Here is a 19,860-nt window from a genome sequence, read left to right as displayed (position 1 = left end):
GTATGAGCGACAAATCTCAAAGAACAACAGTTACGAAAGGTCAGTAACCATTTTTTCTTCATTCGTGGCAAGAAAAGTTTTCTGGGGAAAATCTTGGCTGGTTGACATTTCAGATAAATTGAAGTTAATGACAGTTCTCAGAGATTCAGGTCTCTCGGGCAACAGTAGATGTTGGTGGCAAAGACATTACAACAGGAGCAGTTCACAGTCAACAAACCTAATGAACCTTTAAGGTTTGTTGGACTCTAGTTATTTGGTTGGCGCTAGAAGTGAAATTGCATCTAAGATATCTCCAATAGTTTCTCGTCTCTGACATCATAACTGCAGAAAACCAGTAGGTAATATCTCCCATTTTGTAAGCTAAAAAGTATGTCTTTTGGTGGTGAAGAAGGGAAGACATTCCCCAAGGTCTGCCTCTTTCAGGAATTGGCATAGTTTAAGTCACTGGAGATACAAATTTGATCTTAGAGGGGTGGGAGAGACCATGTTGGGGATTAAAGTATACAGGGTCTTTGGCCTGACATGAAGAAGGAACTTCACCTCAATCTTCATGAGCTAAGGACGGTCAGAAAAGCCTTATTAGTTCTGTAACATCTCTGGTAGATCCAGGGTGACCTGCATCCTATTTGGCTTTATCAGTGCTAGTAAGTCTAATTTTCCTCACAGACATAAACTTTCCAAAGACATAAACCTTCCTTCCATCAAAGTCCTTCACGTGCTGGGTCTAGAGAATTCCAGCGGGCTTTCTAAGGATAGGGGGCATCCACCTGGCAGTAGTCTTCCATCAAGCAAGCCTTCTACAGTATAGTTACTTGATCTGCAGATCCATAGATGATTCTCCAACAAAAAGAAAGGAGAGTTTGAATGCTGAATGTCTTCACAGTAACATGGGATTTTCAACTGTCTTAGACCTTTCTTCTATTCCCATTCATCTGGGTGATGATAAAGGCATGATGACGCCTACCTTCCACATCAGTGATATTGGTGACCTCAGGCTGGCCCAACAGAACGTTGTTTGAAGAACTCTTGGAAATGGCTCAAGGTTTTAATTTTCTTTTTCCTTCAACGCAAACTTCTGTTCCAAGACCCTTATCTAGTTGCCAGCCTATTCAGAACTTCTACTACATTGTATCACATCTGGACAAAATTTCCTGGTTGATTAAAAATAAAAATCTGTAGCCTTGTATTTGAGGTAGCCTCTATCCCTTCTACTTTGAATTTCCTACATCATGTATTTAATAACTGCATTATAGTTAGAATTTTGAGAATTCACAAAGAAAGGAGTACTTGTGGCACTTTAGAGACTAACCAGTTTATTTGAGCATAAGCTTTTGTGAGCTGCAGCTCACTTCATCGGATGCATTGGTTAGACTCTAAGGTGCCACAAGTACTCCTTTTTTTTGGCAAATACAGACTAACACGGCTGCTACTCTGAAACCTGAGAATTCACAGTTTAGCAACTAGCTTCCTAGATGAAGTCTAGTGTAGGGCACTGCCCCTTCCTTAAGACAGCCTTTTGCAAGTGCTGTCTGTTACCCTGTTGAGCTTTGATTTCATTTTCCAACAGCCATGCAGGCCTCCTGATCTAACTCTAGCTACTCTTGTACTGTATATTTTTTTTAAATGAAAAATAGTCTTACTATATGCTGGGGGCTGAAGTAGGTAGTTAGCAAATGGGTGATTTTATTTATCAACCTTTCATTATTTTTCATGAGAACAAAGTTTTTACATATCTGTCTTACATTCCTCCTCACAGCTTTCTTTGTTTCACATCAATCATGTAATCTTTCTTCCAAGTTCTTATAGCTAATTTAAATGCTCTAAAGAGTTGCTGTGACTTTTTCTTGAGGTTCATAGGCCTTGGATTGTCTAAGTAAAATGACTAGGGTCATTATTGGTCTAGGGTCACAAATTGGGGTTATAGTCTCTTGTTTTGTCATCGCCAAATGGCATTTTGGAAGCCAAGCGCCAGAAAGCTTTCCCTGTATGACCAAATAAAGCTCAGACTCCTGGAACAGTGTCCCCATCTTAGGAAACTTCAGTGAAGGAATTTGGTAAGACTGGCATTTGGTAGCTAAGACATGTATTTGAGACGTTAAAGGTTAGACATAATATCCTATTTGTATGCAGCCTTTGGAGATGGCTACTGTACCTTCATGATCTAATTGAGTTGATACTTTTTGTAGGCAGTAATAGGTCTGATTAGCATGGCAAATTGCCTTCCTGTCTTATGAATCATAGTTGTGGGAATTGCTACTGAGATCACAGTCTGAGCTTCCAGACCCTGCAGATACCCCTCATGACAAGGTCTGATGCTGTTCTCCCAACTGCAAAAATCCCAACATCCCCAAATGACACAATGCTTCATGCAACCTCTCTTACAAGTTGCCATACTGTTTTGACCCAGTTCTACAATACCCAAGAGCTGTAAAAACATTGCATAAATGGCCAGTGACAGTACCATTGTCTATTTTTATTTAGAATAATAAGTGAAAATAATACAAATCATTTTAATGTTATGATTTAGATCATGCATGTACAAACTTGATGAAATTCTAAAACAGTGTAGTCTGGATAAGGTCATACATTAGCTCACCAGACTTTACGTGAAGTGAGCTGTAGCTCACGAAAGCTTATGCTCAAATAAATTAGTTAGTCTCTAAGGTGCCACAAGTACTCCTTTTCTTTTTGCGGATACAGACTAAAACATCTATTGTTGCTTCTAGACTCTCCTTTCACTAGCTATAGCAGTTACCATGGTGGCAAAGACCATATCAAGAGAAGGATAAAGATGACACCAAAAATCTTAAGCCTATTGGTGGCTGCTACCTATGAGTTTGAAGACAGGAATGTCTGTCAATTCAGAATTGGTGAAATGGTGATGCAAAAGTCATAGGAACAAATAATAATTCCCACATCTCACTACAGAGAGCCCCTTTGTAAACCATATCATTTAATGGTTTCTCCACAGCAACAGACTTATGGTGAGAGTATCTGAGAAGACTGTAAAAACACACAAGGAATAGAAACAGCAATAAAGTAAAACAAGAAGAAAGGTTGAGTGTTTCATCTAACAGTGGTAATTTTATGAACATCTCATCTACTGTGCTTAGCTCCACATATAGGAGTGCCATCTAGTGGCACACCACAGCTTAGATATTTTACCTAGATCTAGATACCATGGAAAAGATCTGACAGAATAATGGCTGACCTAAAAGTTCCCTGTGCCTGTTATGATTGTTACCTGACAGAAAGCAAAAGGGAGTGCATGCAAATTTGGAATGAGTAGATGTAAAACAAATAACAAAAGCTCCTGATTATAGTACCATTTTAACATTTACTAGTTAAGCAAATAATAAAACAGAAAAGATCAGCTATTTATAACAGACTTAATTTTCTCTCTGGAATATTCAAGTTGCAGTGGGGGAGGTTTAGATTGGATATTAGGAAAAACTTTTTCACTAAGAGGGTGGTGAAACACTGGAATGCGTTACCTAGGGAGGTGGTAGAATCTCCTTCCTTAGAGGTTTTTAAGGTCAGGCTTGACAAAGCCCTGGCTGGGATGATTTAACTGGGAATTGGTCCTGCTTTGAGCAGGGGGTTGGACTAGATGTCCTTCTGGGGTCCCTTCCAACCCTGATATTCTATGATATTCTATGATTCTATATATGTGTAATGAACTTGACTAATGATTACATATGGCTGCTTTTCAGAATTAACCAGTACTTGACAGTACAGTATCTTACAGTAGCAATTAAAAATATATTTAAAGTTAGTTTGGTTCAGTATCCTTCTGATCACATTAAAATGGAGAATTGCAAATCACAGGAAGCAAAAAGCCCTCCCTGATATGAAGGGCTGGCTAAGGGAAAAAAGCAGTAATAACATAATGCTTTACCCTTGTTATAATTAGGCTTGGCAGAATTCAGTGTTTGTGTTTTATAATTTTGACAGACATCCATGTTTATTTTAAAGCATTTTAAAATGTATCGACTTAAATTTTCACAGTTGTGCAAAATTGTATTTTAAGCATTTTTTGCATTTTTTGTCAATTTAAATTTTCACAGTTGTGGGAAATTATGGGGGATGTTTTTGAGAATGGGGAAGTTGGACAAATATTTCATGACAGTAGACCTTGAGATTAAAAAAATTAAAGCTTATAACTGTTAAAACACAAATCGTCAACATCACATGTCAAAATATACAAAACAAATATCTTTAAATCAAACTCTAGTAAGTTCTCAAGCAGCAGTTCTTTATATTGCCTATCTGTAAATTTCAATTATCAGTGGAAATATTTTTGTATGTGTACAGTAAAAATGATTACCGATATTCACCAATAAAAATCTAGTTCTTCCAAGCCTTATTGTAACCCATGTTCCTAAAATGCACTCAAAATTCTTGTCTTTTGATTGTATTTCAGAGTTGTATTACAGTGACAGTTGAAATCTAGTACGATAGGGAATCCATATGTGCAGCTAATTCTTTTGGAGGCTGGGAAGGTACATGTCAAAGTTCCTCCCCCACTCTGAACTCTAGGGTACAGATGTGGGGACCTGCATGAAAAACCTCCTAAGCTTATCTTTACCAGCTTAGGTCAAAACTTCCCCAAGGTACAAAATATTACCCCCGTTATCCTTGGAATGGCCGCTACCACCACCAAACTAATACTGGTTACTGGGGAAGAGCTGTTTGGACGCGTCCTTCCCCCCAAAATACTTCCCAAAACCTTGCACCCCACTTCCTGGACAAGGTTTGGTAAAAAGCCTCACCAATTTGCCTAGGTGACTACAGACCCAGACCCTTGGATCTTAAGAACAATGAACAATCCTCCCAACACTTGCACCCCCCCCCTTTCCTGGGAAATGTTGGATAAAAAGCCTCACCAATTTGTATAGGTGACCACAAACCCAAACCCTTGGATCTGAGAACAATGAAAAAGCATTCAGTGTTTTACAAGAAGACTTTTAATAAAAAATAGAAGTAAATAGAAATAAAGAAATCCCCCCTGTAAAATCAGGATGGTATATATCTTACAGGGTAATTAGATTCAAAAACATAGAGAACCCCTCTAGGCAAAACCTTAAGTTACAAAAAAGATACACAGACAGAAATAGTTATTCTATTCAGCACAATTCTTTTCTCAGCCATTTAAAGAAATCATAATCTAACACATACCTAGCTAGATTACTTACTAAAAGTTCTAAGACTCCATTCCTGTTCTGTCCCCGGCCAAGAGGACTACAGACAGACACACAAACCCTTTGTTTCTCTCCCTCCTCCCAGCTTTTGAAAGTATCTTGTCTCCTCATTGGTCATTTTGGTCAGGTGCCAGCGAGGTTACCTTTAGCTTCTTAACCCTTTACAGGTGAGAGGAGCTTTCCCCTGGCCAGGAGGGATTTCAAAGGGGTTTACCCTTCCCTTTATATTTATGACAGTACAAAAGCAATTTTACATCTGAATCAGTGAACAAGCACATTATGGAATGTGTTCATTCTTAAGAAAAGTAAAGCATTGCACTGATAAATCTGTAGTTGGGAAATTACACTGCGACCAGAAGGAGTTTGCATTTCATGGTGAAGACTGTTTAATTGTGCAATTTTCTGCTGCCTCTAGAAGCACAAAAACTCAAAGCTTTAAGGTATAGCACTAAACATTTTATTAGACTGACTTAGAATTAGATGATTATTACTGTCATCACATCTGAGTCAATGCTTTTAAACCAAATTTGCTTGCTTCCACAGTGGTTCAGCACAGCTCTTTGGGAGGGGAAGAATGTTTGCTAACATATAAAACCGGCTGCTGTTAGTCACAGGAGTTTTTAAAAAATCAGTGTCATTGGTTGGGTCAGAAATTGTAAATGTGCTATAATTTTCAGTTTGCCATAAAAATACTCTTGAAATCCTCTTCACCTGGTGCTAAGCAGTAAACCAGAAATTCCTGTTTGCTGACCCGCATAAATCACAATTTCAATTTTAACATGCTGAGCAGTGGAATTGAAGCACTCTTAAATTTAAGCCGTGAGGGGATGGGAGCACAGGGCTGTGCTGAATGATCAGCTTTGTTGCTTTACATTAATTAATAAAAACCTACTGCATTTTTCAGTGCCCTCCTTCACAATGTTTAAAATAAGATATTTTACATGGCTTGCCTTTGAAGGATTTTTGGGTAATAATGTAACAATAAATATTTATATGGATAACATTTTGTGATAGAAAACAAAGTCATAGTACTGTGTATTTTTCAATAATGACAGGTTTCAGAGTAACAGCCGTGTTAGTCTGTATTCGCAAAAAGAAAAGGAGTACTTGTGGCACCTTAGAGACTAACCAATTTATTTGAACATGAGCTTTCGTGAGCTACGGTATGCGTCCGATGAAGTGAGCTGTAGCTCATGAAAGCTCATGCTCAAATAAATTGGTTAGTCTCTAAGGTGCCACAAGTACTCCTTTTCTTTTTACATTTTTCAAGCTTCCGTACGGTGACACATCTGAGTTCACCATTGATTTCCATTTATAAAAACCTATTTTCAGGGATGCATACCTTGTCAGTATTAAATTACATTGTGCTAAGACTTGTGTATATTGTCTTAGATTAAACGTTGCATTTTAAAATTAACTTTAAATAAATTATGAGAATTTTAACCCTTTCCTAGATATACAGAGTCAAAATATATTTATTTAGACATTGATGGAAGACTTTCTTGCATGCTATGTAACAAAAGCCTGTTTCTTCCAAGTGGTATTTTGGGTGATTGTTCTCCAAAACACATTTTGAAACAGACAAGGTTATTTACAGTTCAGAAATATCTGCTGAACATGCACATGTGGTTACGTCTCATAATATTTTTGCAATCTAATTTATTTGTCAATCCCTTTATGAGGATTTAAGTCAGGGATTTTTAAAGAAGCATGTGGAAGACAGGTGCCCACATTGCTTTGAAAGTCAGTGGCAGCTGAGTGCCTAACTCTTAGGTCCCTTTGAAAAATCTTAGCCTAAAATCCTATCAGTGATCTCTGTTTAAAGTCTGAAGAGAATAATAATAAACCAAAATAAAAATACTACATTTATGCAGTGCCTCCCATTTCAAAGGACTTCACAGTTTGATCAGAACCTAATCTGGCGTTTCAATTTCTTATATTTGTGAGGCAGTACTTGGAAGGGATACCTCTAAGGAAAATCTGTTATGAGGGAAAAGGTTGCCTGTACCAGCGTGGTAGTAGTATTTATTACTCTTGTATGAGAGTGCCCACAGTGTATACTTGGTGCTTTCCAGTCAGTCAGGAAGGCAAGGTCCCTATGTTAAGGAGCTCATTTTTACTAACATAGAAAACCAAGATTCTTCATTTCATCAACAGCATGGCACTGGGAGAAATGGATGAGTTGTGTTCATGTGCAGGGGGACATTTAATTTTATTAATTATAGTACTAGAAGAAAGCTCATTGAATAGGTTACAGTTTGAGTTAGCTGTTTGTAGGTATAAAGGGTAAACTGTTTCAGCATATTGTAACTTAAGGCAATAAGCTATTACAACTGCTAAAATGTGGGCAGGAAAATCATATCCAGTTTTAATACCATTTTAGTTTAATAAGTATGGCATTGTTTGTTTAATATTGCAACTGGCCTGAGCAGTCGTCGGAATAAGTTGTCTGATTCTAAATTACTATGAAATTATGAACTGCTACATTATCTATAATATTGAATATCCCTTTCAGATTCATCTCTCTTCAGGTATCCTGCAGTTTCTCTGTATTTGGAAGTTAACCTTTCCCTCCTTGTCTGTAAAGTGTGTTGTAAAGAGCAAAGCTGAACACTTCTTCAAAGCAGTGTTCCATTACAGATATCTTAAGAAATGAAATGTGCTTCTATTTCACTGGAAACAAAAACTATAGGAACACTTTTTCCATTTTATACATAAATTCATTTGTTACTTTAATTTGATTTTTTTCTGATCATGCAATATTAATTTCTCTGGTAGATCAATTACTTTATTCAGTCATTAGGTATCCACACTATTTTTTGATCAGATAGGTTATTCTTTTAAAAACTGGGCAATGATTATTGCTTTATACTATAGTTTCTTAATAAGTTACAAAATTTGTAGTATTAATTTTCCATTAATTGCTGACAAAAGTAAACACAAATGTTCTACCATTTAGAAAATAAAAAATAGTCTTATTGGCTGTGATATTAATTTCTCCTTTCATGATTTTAATACATCCCATGTATGGAACAACAGTAGCTGTGGGAGGTTTCATTAGCTTTCTGCAAAGATGTGCTTTTGTAAGCTGTTAAGTATGTTGTGTAAAAGGTAATACATTGTAGGCAAAAGTGTTGCACAGATTATCGTGAGCATGAAAAAACTCTAATAAATCCCGTGAATGAGTGAGAAATGTGACTCTATTGTTGGCACTCTGCTGTTTTGCAGAGACTTAAGTTGTAGGCAGAGCCAACTCTCTCTTCTTGCTGTGTTGAAGAGGCCATTCATTGATTTCTGTCAAAAAGAAAAGCTTTTTTTGCCTTTTTTTAAAAAATTTTATTTTAAAGCAAAAGCTCTCCAGGCCCTGTGGATTATTAAGATCTGTTAGCAGCCAGTTGCTCTTTCTTTGGGAAATTGGCTGTCAGAGGCAGAGAGAGGACTCTTACCACTTCTTTTGGCTTTTGATTAAGTGAAACAGTTGGATCAGTAACAGATTCAAAATTTAATGTGACAGATAATTCTCCTTGACACAACCCCCATGATTAGCACAAATTCCTAGAGTTTATATACCTCGCAGCATAGTTTAGATTTAATATAATAGGTGTTTTTCCTGGAGCACAAAATGCATCAAAATTGGTATATTGACAGTTTTATGGTGCAAAACAAGCATGGCTGCAAGAGGCTGATTGGTTTAATGTTGACAGTTTTATTTAATAAGAAGATTGTCAATGGTCTGAATAAAATAAGTTGTTTGTCGTGTAGCACAGTTTATATTTACTATCTGGAAGGTAAGGATGTTGTGCAAAGTTCCCTTAAATTTTTTGAATCATACTATGTCTCTGGCTTCTGTTAAAAAAAAAAAAAAAAAAAAATTGCGTTAATCGAAGTAGACTTTCCTATCTCTTCTGTCCTGAGATGGATCTGCTGTAGCATAAATGTAGTGTCCAGACATTCTTCCTTTTTCTGTCTCTCTGGTAGGAGAAACAGATCTGTCCTTGGAACTATTATACTATGTTATATTTTCTAGTATGATTTGTAATTATTAGGTCACAGGGCCAGTGTTTAACATACAATATGCTAATGAATGTGAAGGTAACTATGGTATATTGGTATGTTCTAATTGTTGTGGAGGTTTCCTTTATCTTTTATAATCCCAGCAATGCCCTCATGCTTCAAGCGTGACTGTCTTGTCATCATACTGCTCTGTGAATCAAGAAAATGGGAGATTGCTTCATGCAATTGTATTCCAGCCCTTTTTTCTCTAGTTATGGGTCTTGTAACAATAGGAACAGGGAGAAAAACTTCAGATGTTGACGAATGTTCAAGAAAAACCTTATGCACGCCTCTGTGCCTTTTGACAGTTGGCATCAAGTGGTCCCTGGGGTACACTTAGATGTAACAGTCAAAGCAGAATTCAGCTTAAATTGAACAAAATAAATATATAACAGCAGATTATAGAAAATAACACAGAGATTAAAAGATGGTAAGTATTGTAATGGCTGAATAGGAGATGGCAAGCTTCCCTCCAAACTACAGAAGCACTAAACTTTCAATTTCAGAATATTTTGTAGATTTTACCTGATCATATACATGGCAGGAAAATGTTTAGCTTTGCCTGTCGGAGCTCAGTGAGAATGTGCACTTTGATTAGTAACCCATTCGGTTATATTCCAGCTAGCTCTTTTATAAAGATATTACTAACTACAAGAAGTTCTTTAGAGTGTTTCAAAATACATATTAGCTTTTGTTAAACTGTCCTGTCTCCTCAAATTTACTCTGTACAACTTCTTTCTTTCCTGTTGCAAAATATGTGAAAAGAAATCACTGGTAGTCATAAGTCATGGATAGCTTATGTTCATTTCAGATAGGTTCTTCCAGTTCCTCCTGTCAATCCATGTGAGAATACAAAATAACACAAAAAAACTTCTTTTTCTATTAGCAAACCTTTTGATTTGCGATGTGATCCTGTGCAAAATGACTTTGTATTAGAATGCTATGAAAATTTAAAGAAAGTAACCCCTGAACAAGTTACACTTCAGGATTCTTGGTATAGTCATAGTTCATGGGTGATGTACAGGATATATAATTAAGGCTCGTTGATACAGACACTGCAAGTAGGATATAAAATGTACAAAGTTTGTTATAACTTGTCACTTAATAATAATATTTTTAAATAAGTTTATCATATTTTTTTAAAGAAGAAAAAGGCACCACTTCATATGCAGTAGCAGCGAACTACTGTCTTTCCTAATTTAATTTAACTTCTAGTTTTGTCTGTCTCCAACACAAGCAAACCGGGGGGGAGGTGGAAGGGGAAGAAAAAAAAATATTTACCTGATTATATAGCACTGTTGTAAATGTGCTATCAAAAGATGAATCCATGACATAGATCCTGATTTAAGCACAGGCCAATATGGTGAAGTTGTCCATTATTTTTGTAATATAAAGTGTGAATCTTGTGATCTTTTGATTCATTTAGAAACTAATTGTTTTAGGACAGATTATACCATTGACATACTAGTTGGAATGTTTTTCTTTTAATTTCTTGGGCCAGATTTTGGTTCTTAACAATGTGAAAGTTCAATCTCTTGTCAGTGAATGTTCTTGGAAATGCTGGCATGAAATGATGAAGCAAAATGGGACTTTCATACTGAATTGGATTTAACAGGCCTGACTTCTACAATACGTTACTGTCTCTCTTTGCAGAATGAGCATCAGGACATCCTTTAACTTTATGAGAAACTATTTTAATATGTAACTTTAAGTAGTAGGGCTATCTAATCTTGCATGTATAAGAAACTTTTATGAAAGAATCAGAAAATACTTTAGAATGAAATATTAAGAATGGCTTTCCCTAATAATTATAAGAATGTGATTCTTGATAGTCCTTCCACAGTTTGTTTGAAGCAGCTTACTGACTCTATTTTTGTATAAATTGTATGGAATTTATTTTAAAAAGGTGATTCCTCTAAATTTGACTTTATTGTTGTGATAGGATAGCCATGTGTATTTCTATTGCCTTGTGAGGCTGCCAGTATCAGATTCCACTTGGCTGGTGTTCAAGAAAATCCACTCTCCGTGCTGGAAAATTGAAGAGCAACTTGCTAGAAGCGAGTGAATTATGTGATGTACGTAGAGTTTTTTCTTTAGCTCCTGGCTTCCCTCTCTGATACAGCAGGCTCCCTTTTTTAGGAATCTCTGCTCCCAGGCTATCATCCTGTAACGTATGGTCACCTGACCCACAGACCAGCCCAACCCGTCATCTGGAACATGAATAATTAGGCATAGGTAGAGCTGAATCCAGCTCCCTTTAAAAGGCCAGCTCACCCTTTGATACTTGCAATGTCTAGATGTTGCAACATACAACCATTATCTCATAACACACAGAGTCTTATCACTTTGGATAAGCTATTACCAGCAGGAGAGTGAGTTTGTGCGTGTGGTTTTTGGAGGGGGGTGAGGGAGTGAGAGAACCTGGATTTGTGCAGGAAATGGCCCACCTTGATTATCATACACATTGTGAAGAGAGTGGTCACTTTGGATGGGCTATTACCAGCAGGAGAGTGAGTTTGTGTGTGGGGGGGCGGAGGGTGAGAAAACCTGGATTTGTGCTGGAAATGGCCCAACTTGATGATCACTTTAGATAAGCTATTACCAGCAGGACAGTGGGGTGGGAGGAAGTATTGTTTCATGGTCTCTGTGTGTATATAATGTCTTCTGCAGTTTCCACGGTATACATCCAATGAAGTGAGCTGTAGCTCACGAAAGCTCATGCTCAAATAAATTGGTTAGTCTCTAAGGTGCCACAAGTACTCCTTTTCTTTTTGCGAATACAGACTAACACGGCTGTTACTCTGAAACACACAGAGTGAAATTCTGCCCTCACTGAAGTCACTGGCAAAACTTCCATTTGCTTTGGTGTTACTCACAATGTCTGGTAAGCTTTTTAATACCGGAGAGAAAATAGAGTTAATTTGAGTTGGTGTTTCATCCTGAATACTTGTTGATTTTTTTTTTTTTGTCTGTGCTGGTAGTGTGTCTTAACAATAGTACAAATTATGTGTCAATTCATAATACATTATTTTCAGCTGAGTTTGTTGTTCTTTTGACTCTCTCACAGCAACTTTTTTCTTCATTTTTAAGTCCTACATCTCATTGGTTATCTAGTTCTGTGCCTCCACCAAAACCTGAACATTTCTCTTCTTCTGGAGCTAAATGAAATAGGAACAGACTTCTAATGAAGAGCAACCTGCATCTGAAAAAAAGGATTAGCAAATTACATCAAAACACAAGAAGAAAACAAAAAAGGATGAGTTACCAGTTTCTAGACAGATACTGTAACTTTGGGTGTGTGGGCCTTGCAGGTTTCATCAGCTACAGATATAAAGCCAAAAACATAAGAAACAATGGTTGCACCAACTAACACCACATCGGGTGCTATGAGGAACAAGATAACAAAGGTAAAATATTACTACAAAATAAAAGGTAAAGGAATATCTAAAAGGAAAGACAAAATGTGTAGCTTAGACTTGTTAAGAATAAAAATGTCTCCAATTTGGAAAACAAGTTCAGAAGTTCTAAGTTAACTGTTCGTCCAATTTCTGAGTCAGTGAAAGCCTGAGACATGGTTATATTTATGGTAGCCTTTTTCTCAAGAACACTCCAGACTAATGGTTAAGTGAATGGAGCACTTGAGAGGGCTCACAGAACCCTTCAACCAGTCCTTATTGGAGAGGAGCAATCTTAGACTATTGTTGCATTTTTTAGCGTCAAAGATTGTGAGTCTTTAAAATGATCCAGAAATGTGAGGCAAATACAATACGATGGATGCAATGGATACAATGGAACAGTGGTGGGCAACCTGCGGGCCGCACGCGGCCCATCAGGGTAATCTGCTGCCGGGCAGCCAGACTGTTTGTTTACATTTGCATGGGCACCTGCAGCTCCCAGTGGCTGTGATTCACCATTCCCAGCCAATGGGAGTTGCTGGGAGTGGCGGCCAGCATGTCCCTGCAGCTCATGCTGCTACCCACAGCTCCCATTGGCTGGGAACGGCGAACGGCGGCCACTGGGAACTGTGGGCGGCTGTGCAAATGTAAACAAACTGTCTGACAGCCCTCCAGCAGATTACCCTGGTGGGCCGCAGGTTACCCATAACTGCTGTAGACTTAATTCCTAGATTTCTGTGAGAAAACACAGAGGGTCAGGGTTCATTATAATAATGAAAACAGCCACCTACCACAGAACAGAGATTTAATTTGTTTTCCTTTAGCTAAATGAGAATATATTGCAACAATCAGTGGAAAACTTATGACCTGCCTCAAGTGGCCTGTAAAGATATCTATTTTTGTTCACAGTCAAGCTGGAAGGGCATACTGAGTAGGGTCCTGCAGGGATTGGTTCAGGTTCTGTTCAATATCTTCATCGATGGTTTAGATAATGGTATACAGAGTATGCTTATAAGGTTTGCAGACAATGACAAGCTGGGAGGGATTGCAAGTGCTTTGGAGGATAGGATTCAAATTCAAAATAGTCTGGACAGACTGGAGAAATGGTCTGAAGTAAATATGATGAAACTCAACAAGGACAAATGAAAAGTACACCACTCTAATGTATTAGCATGTTTGGGAAGGAAGGAGTGGGCAAGACCAATCGAATGGCATCCTTCTACTCAGGAAATGTGTGAAGCATGACCTTGTGATCACAAACACAATCTTCAGACAAAGGAACAGGTTCAAAACAACTTGGCAACAGCACCGCTCAAAACAGTGGCTCCTCCTAGACTATGTCATTGTAAGAACACAGACTCTAAGAGATGTTCAAATCACTCATCTTATGAGAGGAGCCAATGATTGCTGGATTGACCACGGCCTGGTGAAGTCAGTCATGTACATCAGGGTTGCACTAAAACATAGAAAGCAATCCAAATCACACAGATGGCAGTACAACATCCAAAGACTTCAATCCTCAGTGCACCAAGAGAACTTCCAAACACTCCTCAGTGAAAAACTTACAATATGCACACCTGGAAATCACAACACAAGTGTCGAAGACTGGGAAGCCCTACAACAGAGCATCCATAATGCATGTGAGGAAACCATCGGCCTTGCTACCCGCTGCCATTAGGGCTGGTTTGAGAACAACAACATTGAGATTACAGTCCTTTTGGACCAGGAAAGAGAGGCTTTCTGCGACTGGCAAAACCACCGATCATCCAGTCAGAAGCAGAGGTCTTTCCATCAGCTCAAACTGAAGTTCAGAGGAGGATCTGAAAAATTAAAAACAAATGGTGGGAGGACAAAGCAAAAGGAATCCAAACTTTCACTGACAGACATGATATGCGAAGTTTTTTTTGTGAGACAAAGACCCTGTACGGACCAAGCTCACTACCACACCTCTGGGATCTGAAGGTGGTAGTACCCTTTTTAAAGATAACGAATCCATTGAAGTGTACTAGAAGGAACACTACCATAAGCTTCCAAATTGAGAATTGACTGACTGATGACACCATTGACTCCATCCCTCAGTACACAGTCTGGGAAACTTGTGCCAACCCACCAACACCTGAGGAGGTCTTCGAAGCAATTAAACAAATAAAGAACAATAAAGCGCTAGGTCCTGATGGCATACCAGCTGAAGTACTGAAAGTGGGGGGAGAAACACTGACTAACGAGCTTCATTTTCTCCTCCTCAAAATCTGGTGCTGTCTTATGGAATGCTAGCATTGTCACCATTTTCAAAAAGGGAGATGCCCAACTATGGCAACTATCAAGGCATTGCCCTCCTCTCCATGCCATGAAAGATTCCAGCTAAAACCTTATGGAAACGCCTGCTCCCGCTTGCAGTGTGGCTTCAGACCATCACAAGGCACCACTGACATGATTTTTGCAGCTAGGCAGATCCAGGAAAAATATCAACAACAACATCAGGAGCTGTATATCGCCTTTATCGATCTGACCAAAGCCTTCAGCTCTGTCAACCGTGAGGCTCTCTGGAAAATCATGTCAACATTTGGCTGCCTAAGCTAATTTACCACCATTGTAAGACTTCTCCATGACCAGATGACTGTGTCCGTCCTGTGTAGTGGCTCTACCTCTGAGACCTTTGTCGTCCAAACTGGCGTAAAACAAGGTTCTGTACTGGCACCCACCCTTTTCTCCATCTTCTTAGCTGCCATGAAAACATTAACCCAGGACTGTCTACCACAGATATTGGCATCCAATATCAGACTGGCAGCAACCTTTTCAACCTTTCTCGTCTCTGTGCCAGAACTAAAGTAATATCGGCAACAATAACCCACCGAACTCCAGTGTGCAGATGATTGTGATGTAGTTGCACACTCAAAGGAGGATCTACAAACAACTCTTAATTTCTTCTCTGAAGCTTACAAAAGCCTAGGGTTAACTCTGAACATGGCAAAACAAAAGTTCTCCACCAGCCAGTACCTAGCAAGGAAGACCAACATCGACAAAGAAGAACTGGAAATGTAGAATACTTGGCCTGTCTTGGCAGCCATTTCTCACAGGGGGCAGACATAGACATCGAGAATCAGCAGAAACTCTGCTGTGCCAGCCTTGCCTTTGGCAGACTGTCTCACTGGGTGTTCAACAATCACAACATCAGAACACACACTAGACTTTTAGTTTATAAAGTGGTGGTAATCCCAACTCTTGTTTGCGGCGGTGAGACTTGGGTGACCTATAGAAAACACCTGAAAAACCTGGAACGCCAATACTAGCAGTTTTTTTGGAAGATCCTCAACATAAAGTGGGAGGATTGGCACACTAATGTCAGTGTCCTCACAGAGGCCAACATTCTCAGTGTTGAGGCCCTGATTATCCAGCACTATCTGAGATGGAGCGGGCACTGTGTGCGCATGCCTGATATATGCTTACCAGAACTGCTGTACCCACAACTCACCAAAGGAGAAAGGAAGCAGGGAGGCCAAAATAAATGCTTTAAAGACATCCTCAAGATAAACATCAAGAAATGTGGCATTGACACCAGACCCTGCGAGACAGTAGCCCAGGATAGGGATAACTGGCAAAGACTTTGTCAGAGAGGGAATGTCCACTTTTGAGGAAAATTGCCTTACCCTGGTCACAGAAAAACACCAGAAAAGAAAGGAAAGATAACGTTCATGCAGCAGTTGTTGCCCAACCCTGACTTCAGAAACCACCTGCAATGTCTGCCAACCAGCCTGTGTGGCTCAGGGATCAGATTCCTCAGTCACCAAAGGACCCATAAAAACAAAAACCTGTGAAAGAGATCATCCTCGACCTCAAGGGGTCACCAATGATGACTCCACTTAGGAAGGAACAATCAATTGAACAAATACAAAATTGGAAATGACTGCCTAGTAAGGAATACTGCAGAAAGAGATCTGGGGTTTATACTGGATCAGAAGCTAAATATGAGTCAACAGTGTAACACTGTTGTAAACAAAAGAAAAAAACCCAACAAAAACCCGAACATCATTCTGGGATGTATTAGCAGGAGTGTTGTAAGCAAGATACAAGAAGTAATTTTTTCACTCTACTCCATGCTGTTAAGGCCTCAGCTGGAGTATTGTGTCCAGTTCTGGGTGCTACATTTCAGGAAAGATGTGGGCAAATTGGAGCAAGTCCTTAGGAAAGCAACAAAAATGATTCAATGTCTAGATCTGTGAAGAAAGATTTAAAAAAATGAGTTTATTTTGTCTGGAGAAGAGAAATCTGAGAAGGGACATAACAGTTTTCAAACACACAAAAGGTTGCTCCAAGGAGGAGGGAGAAAAATTGTTCTCCTTAACCTCTTAGGATAGCACAAGAAGCAATGGGCTAAAATTGCAGCAAAGTGGGTTTAGGTTGAACATTAGGAAAATCTTCCTAAACGTCAGGGTGGCTAAGCACTGGAATAAATTGCCTAGAGAGGTGGTGGAATCTCCATCATTGGATGTTTTTAAGAGCAGGTTAGACAAACACCTGTCAGGGATGGTCTAGATAATACTTATCCCTGCTTTGAGTGCAGGAGACTGGACTAGATGACTCTCGAGTTCCCTTCCAGCCCTACACTTCTATGATTCTATTCCTTGCCTGAACTGAGACATTCTTTAGGAATTCAACTGTTTTGGCGTAGTTTTCCACAGGATAAGACTCCAGAAAGAAAAAAGCCTACAGTTGATCAAAACCATTATATTCTGAAAAAGCTCTACAAAAGAGAAAGTAGATCTTCTGTTAGATGTTTCAAAGGTTTTATGTTCCTAGTCTACACAAAGAAAATTTAGAACTGAGATGTTACTTACTTCGCAAAACAAATGATGAGATACAGAAACAGAAAAGGCACTGTAAAATATGAATTGTGATGTTCCTTTTTCTGTAGTGATTTGAATTATTCTGATGGCAAAATATCTACCTTAGGTTGATTCTACTATACTGTGTGTTTTTTTAAAATAAGCAAAAAAACCAAAACAAAACAGAATAAGAATTCTGTTTAAACCCAGTGCTCTGACAATCAATTTGATACAACCGTTTAAGAGGATTTTTGTTACAATCTGTTTGATATCCTGTGTGCCTTGCAGAAAGTTGTAATGGTCTTTTGGCTAAAGTACTGGACTGGAAGTCAAAAGACCTGGATTCTATTTTTGATTCTACCACAGACTTCCTGTGGAACTTGGAGCAAGTCACTTAACTTTCTGTGCATGTTTTCCCTTCTGTCTAATAGATAATGCGTGCTTACTTCACAGGGGTATTGTGGTCTAATTCACTAATGTATTGTAAAGTGATTTGAGATCGTTGGGTGGAAGGGGCTTTAAAGTGCACAGTGCTGTGATTATTTTAAAATTATTGGCATCTATATAAAAATACATTGTTAGAACACAATTATACATTTTACTCACATAGGCATGGTTTCTACTTGAGACTAGACTACATTTAAATAGGCCCTATAGAGTAACAGAATACAATACAATGTGAACTGGAATAGTAATCTCTAATCTTATTCTTCTCCATATAAAATACAGAGAACGTCCTCAAGCAGGCTCTACTGAAGTGTGCAACATTAATGATATGTTTAAAAACTACATGATTTTAACGAAATTAGAAAGGGAGCCTTCAACAGTAAAATACGAAATGCTATTTACCTTATCAGTATGCACTGAATACTTCCAAAAAGCAGTCTGAGGGTCACTGAGTGAATCAGCTAAAACTGAGTTGTTGTTCCAGAAAGTATTACATACAATATTTTTTTAAAGATATATGTTATATAAGAACTTACCTCATCTGCCCACAACCCAATCTTCCCCATGTTCTCTGTCCTTAAATCAGATTTGCATAGAATTTATGATGCCTCACCATGGTACACGCTGCAGCATTATAATAAAACTGGATTGTGGTAGGGAACCTGAAGGACAAAAACAACAACTAAGCTTAGGTAATAATATTTCTGAGCCTCCCTCTTAGAAGACATTTGGAGGTACTCAGCAGAACAAGATGAAGTTACTGAATTTTTTTGACCTTACCTTTGCAGATGATAGAGGCATTTGTTGCAATCTACATGTTGTTTTATTACCACCATGGCAGCATCTTAGTCTCCTCTTCTTCTGATTGATGGTGGTTTGAAAATATCTGTAATTTAGAAAAAGATGTGGCTAACATAAAAGTCTAACAAAATAGAAATGTAGAGATAATTCCTCTTGGGGAAAAATTAACAGGACTGTGTGGAGAATTATTGACTGAATTCCAACTTCAACCCAATTAGAGGGAAATATGGCTGATAAAATTTAGCAGATCAACTCACAAAGAGTCAGATAATAAATGATGAGGAGACTAAAATAAGATACCGAAATCCAAGCAAAATTCCAGAAACTATACATTGGTCTGTCTTCCTCTCCACTCTAAATAAAGATCAAATTAGCATTTTTCTAGGTCATCTAAAATTGCCCACTCTATGAGAACAGTCCATGAGACATTATTGATAATCAGCCAATAAAATATGACTGCAGAATCATTTGAAAAGGTTACGCTATCAGTATCTTTATATTATACACTGTTTGTTTTTTTCAAACCATGGAGGCTAGCTCCCAAAGTGCTGTCAGATTAGATGAGGCTTTAAATAAAATTCTACATAAATACCAAATGGACTTTAAGGGAAGATGTTCATCAGATAATGAAAGAAGGGTCATACATTTAATCTTGGTCCTCTAAAAGTCAGTCATTCATGCTTTCTTAAGATGCTAAGAAAGCATTTAAGTGAATTGAAGGGGGATTTATTATTTTCTGTTATGGAAAGGTTTGGACTTTTAGCCTCAAATTTGTGTCCTATATTACACTACCTTATAGTCCCCATCAGCTGAGATAAAAATTGGTCCAGTAATATCCACTTGAAACATCACATGCTTCTTCATTGTACTGTTCGTTATTTCGTTTTTTGCTTTAATTATTGAGCTTTGGCAGCCAACATATATGATATGCACCTGATATCGAAAGGACAGAAAAAATGAAATTAATAAAAAACATCATATTCTGGCCTCAATCCTATGGCAGACTGCTGTGCCTGGGAAAGCTGCATTGTGCTATACGTTGCAGGATCAGAGAATTAGTTTCTAAGTTTGCCTTTTTTGTTTATTTCCAGAACAGAAGAATATATTCTACATATAAAAGATCCAGGAGTTTTAGTAAAT

General features: G+C 38.2%; 1 protein-coding gene across 4 annotated transcripts in view; it reads left to right on the top strand.

The window, feature by feature from the left end:
* Positions 1-19,860, top strand: part of MED13L (mediator complex subunit 13L) — a 442,118-nt gene that overhangs the window by 142,228 nt on the left and 280,030 nt on the right. The window lies entirely within an intron of this gene.

This window comes from Lepidochelys kempii, chromosome 15, assembly GCF_965140285.1.
Source record: "Lepidochelys kempii isolate rLepKem1 chromosome 15, rLepKem1.hap1, whole genome shotgun sequence".
In the NCBI taxonomy this organism is placed as follows: domain Eukaryota; kingdom Metazoa; phylum Chordata; order Testudines; family Cheloniidae; genus Lepidochelys; species Lepidochelys kempii.
The sequence above is the reverse complement of the archived record's forward strand: the minus strand, read 5'-3'. Positions and strand labels throughout refer to the sequence as shown.